The 3,608-nt window shown below is 39.8% G+C and overlaps 1 long non-coding RNA gene across 1 annotated transcript; it reads left to right on the plus strand.

Moving 5' to 3' along the window:
* The first annotated feature begins 1,007 nt into the window (after positions 1 to 1,007).
* LOC128508939 (uncharacterized) lies at positions 1,008 to 2,205 on the plus strand. The gene is made up of 5 exons (XR_008355986.1): positions 1,008 to 1,037; positions 1,400 to 1,466; positions 1,591 to 1,665; positions 1,947 to 2,036; positions 2,144 to 2,205. It is a non-coding gene; the product is annotated as an uncharacterized LOC128508939 (long non-coding RNA).
* Positions 2,206 to 3,608: the final 1,403 nt, after the last annotated feature.

Raw genomic sequence — 3,608 nt, forward strand, 5'->3', positions numbered from 1 at the left:
AACCGGCCTCTTCCACCTCTCGCTTCTTTGGTTCCCGGGGCGCGTTCCATTCACCCCGGTTGCATGCCGCACTTCCACGTTGTTGCGCGCGCACCGCACTCACACCGCTTAGTAAAATCCCCTGTAACCCAACAAACCCCGAGTATTTCATAGCGCGGGGTGCAAGCCCGGGATCATTAGAAAGGATAGCTCACCAGCTCACGTGCCTAATTCCTTGGCCCCACTGCTTCGCATATCTGAAGGGTAGGCCGCCTAACTAGTGAGCGAGGAGCGATATTAATTTGGGAGCATGCCGTGAAGTAGCACTCACAATAACGAAAAAAACTTTATGATTGAACTGATATGAATAAGGTGCTTTTTTTCTAAATAGACACTATCTTTAATAACTGATGGAGGTTTTGCTGTATACACACGCATTCCTGCCAAACAACTCTTAAAACTACACCTGTAACACAATAAACAGTAATATTTCAAACATTTTGCAGGCTGCCATTTGAAGAAACGAAAGAATAATGAATAAACCAGTTGTTGGGTCAAAATAACCCAACCAGGTGTTCATTTGTAAACTAAATCTCATATGAGCCAACATGAGCAACCCAACAATGTGTTTAAAGTACCTGAAATAACCCAGAACTGAAATAACAATAAACAGATACGGAAATACGCTATATAACAGTTTATACTTTGTACAAATCAAATTGTCAGCTAGTGAACCTGATCTAAACAACATTTAACCAATGTTTTTTTTTTTTTACTCATTATTGTACAGTACATACTGTATCAATAGCTCTGGTTCAGATTTTTCATGTTTGTTGTGTAAAGTTCTCGTGGAAATTAACATCACTATTGTATTCACTGTGACGAGTGAAAATGTCACTTTGCGCCACCTGGCGGCCATTTTACGAATGACTTTGAAATGCAACTGATTTATTTTAGCCGCTGTCGTCTTTACACGGCGGTGAGCACAACGGTAACCATTCTGATTGGATAACCACTGTATATTCCCTCAGCTGCACAAACCAGAATAACTACATTTGGTAATGTTTACTTTTGATTTCTTAACTAACCTTTTAATAATTCTTTCACTGGTGCTTCAGTTGGGTTTGAAAAGGCACCTCAAAAAGCAATTAGTGACTATGTAAATCCACCTGGTGGTTTAATAGTGGTCAGAATTTTCTGACTTGGGTATTACTCATACACACACACACACACACACACACACACCCACACACATTTAATAAAATAATTAATATACTTTTGTATAAACAATTACTAACCTGTATAATGCAAATTAATGCCCAGTTGCTTTTTAGCTTTTGAAATATTTAGACAGAATTTTGTGTCCTGAAAGTTAAACTCTCCTGCTGTTTTTTTTTGTTTGTTTTTTTTGTTTTTTTAGGTAATGGACCATCATAGAGAGGTAAAAAGGACCAGAAAGAGGAAAATCTTTGATGACTTTGTTAATGGTACATTATTATTTCATGCTTCAAAGCAGCTTCAGATTATAATTGCCTTATATAGTCATGCAATGTCTGTCATATATGAACCTCAAACTGTTTCACTAATTTATTTCTGTTTTATTTGATGTAGAGTCGGACCTTGACAGTGACGTGACCGATAGTGAGTTGACACAGCTCAGTCAGAGTCTCCTGCCAACCCAAAAAAGTGAGTTGCCTAAATTTATTAATGTGGCCTTATTTTTTAATAATTCCTTTGACTTAACCAGTACGCCCTAAGACTCTGTTTTGTAGGTTTACATTTGGGGGGAGGGATCATTGCACATATGTTAAATTAGGGATTATGAGAAATTGATTAGAATTGCTTTAGAGCCTCACTGTAAAAGTTGCGTAAGAGTTCAGTTTAATAGTTAGTTACTTTTTAAATACTGTTCAGTAATAAAAGCTCAGCATAAATTTTGGATTAATGTACTTTGTTTTTGTACTAAGGAAAAGCAGAACCTGAACGGAATAAAAAAGCTGTTAAAAGGACTGTGTCCTATCCAGATCCTCCTCCCAAATATCAGAAAACCCAGCAAGGTAATGGGCTCAGTTTGAAAATATGCTCATCTTATTGAACAAATTTTAATTTTAATTTTGGAGGAGGGAGAAGAATATCATTAATTACAATTTTATTTTATTCACAGTTGTGGGGCAACACAAATCATATGGAGGCTTTGCACATTCTTCCCAAAGTAAAACAAAAGGTAAAGTGCCATGACTTATGTAGAGATATACTTCAAACTGTCTACAGATTTGTTCATGTTCTAATTTGTCAATTGTCCTTCTTTGTGCTAAAAAAAAAACCTAGGGTTTTAGATGTCTGTACTGACTTAGTCAGCCAGATTGAAAACCAGAAAATCAAAACATAATGTAGCGTTTTTACGCCGGAAAGAATGCTGGAGAGACGAGTGAGCTTATTTGCTGCCCAATGCAATGGTGCGCGCGAGCGCTGGATAGGACCCTTCTTTGCCGTGCAGACCTCGCATCTGTGAACAAAGAGTTCACTATCCGTGTGGCAGCCCAGCCAGTAGAAACGAGCGCGCAACCGCCGCAGCGTTTTAGTGACTCCAAAGTGTCCCGCGCCCGCGTGCCCATGGACCATCCCCAACACACGTGCCCGCAGAGTCCGCGGCACCAGCAGCTGAAAAGATTCGCCAGCGCCGCACGGCCGTTCCCAGTGGCGGTAGAGTAAGCCCCCCCGCAACGCGAGTCGATTAAACTGTGAGTGGAGGGCCTTTTCCTCATGTCCCAGGTGAGCCACCGCGGCATAATCTGGTCTCTGGCCCGCGTTAACCCAACCTAGTACCCGCTGCAGTGCCGGATCCTTCTCCTGCTCGGCAATAACCTGTATTGTATGTATGTTAATGGTCTGTTCCAGCCATGAGCTTGTCCTATCAAAATCTGGTTTTACCATTTTTAAATTTTGTAATAGGTGGCACCAGACCCTCAAGAAGCGCTTAGTAAAATAAAATACATAATAAAGCTAAGTCAATACGCATTCAGTTTGCTGTCAATGTTTGTTAGAACTACAAGTATTTGTTGCTAACGAAGTATCGAATGACAGTAATGATACCAGTGTTTTTGCTGGCTGTCAATTTAGTCTTGCACTTTGTTTTCATGACCTTATTCTCCCCATTAATCAGCAGGCAAACATAACTGCAAAATGGTTTATAATTAAAACTGCCAAGCCTAATGTACTGCATAAACACAAAGTGTCACAATCAGAAATTTAAGCAGTAATGTGTAGAGGTTTGTGAACATATTAATGTACAGTTTTTTTTTTTTTTCCAGGGTTCCAAAGGAAGGTCTTTGCGATGTTATTTGACATACTGTAAAAGAGGAACTTCAGCGGGTAGCTGCTAGTGTGGACCCTGAAAATACATCCTCATCAAGAAAGAGACTGGATTCTGAGAGTGAGCTGACATCATTTGAAGGGTCAATGAAAGATGAAAAGAGGAAGTCGATCTGCGTAAGTTTTAAATGTGACAAAAGGAATGTGCCCTTTTTGAAATATCTTATTACAGATTGTGATGTCACATTTAGGTTCAGCAACTGTCCAGAGTTGGGGGGTCTTCTCTCAGGGACTGTGTCAATAAAGTCATGAACAGG

This window comes from Clarias gariepinus, chromosome 21, assembly GCF_024256425.1.
Source record: "Clarias gariepinus isolate MV-2021 ecotype Netherlands chromosome 21, CGAR_prim_01v2, whole genome shotgun sequence".
Taxonomy (NCBI): Eukaryota; Metazoa; Chordata; class Actinopteri; order Siluriformes; family Clariidae; genus Clarias; species Clarias gariepinus.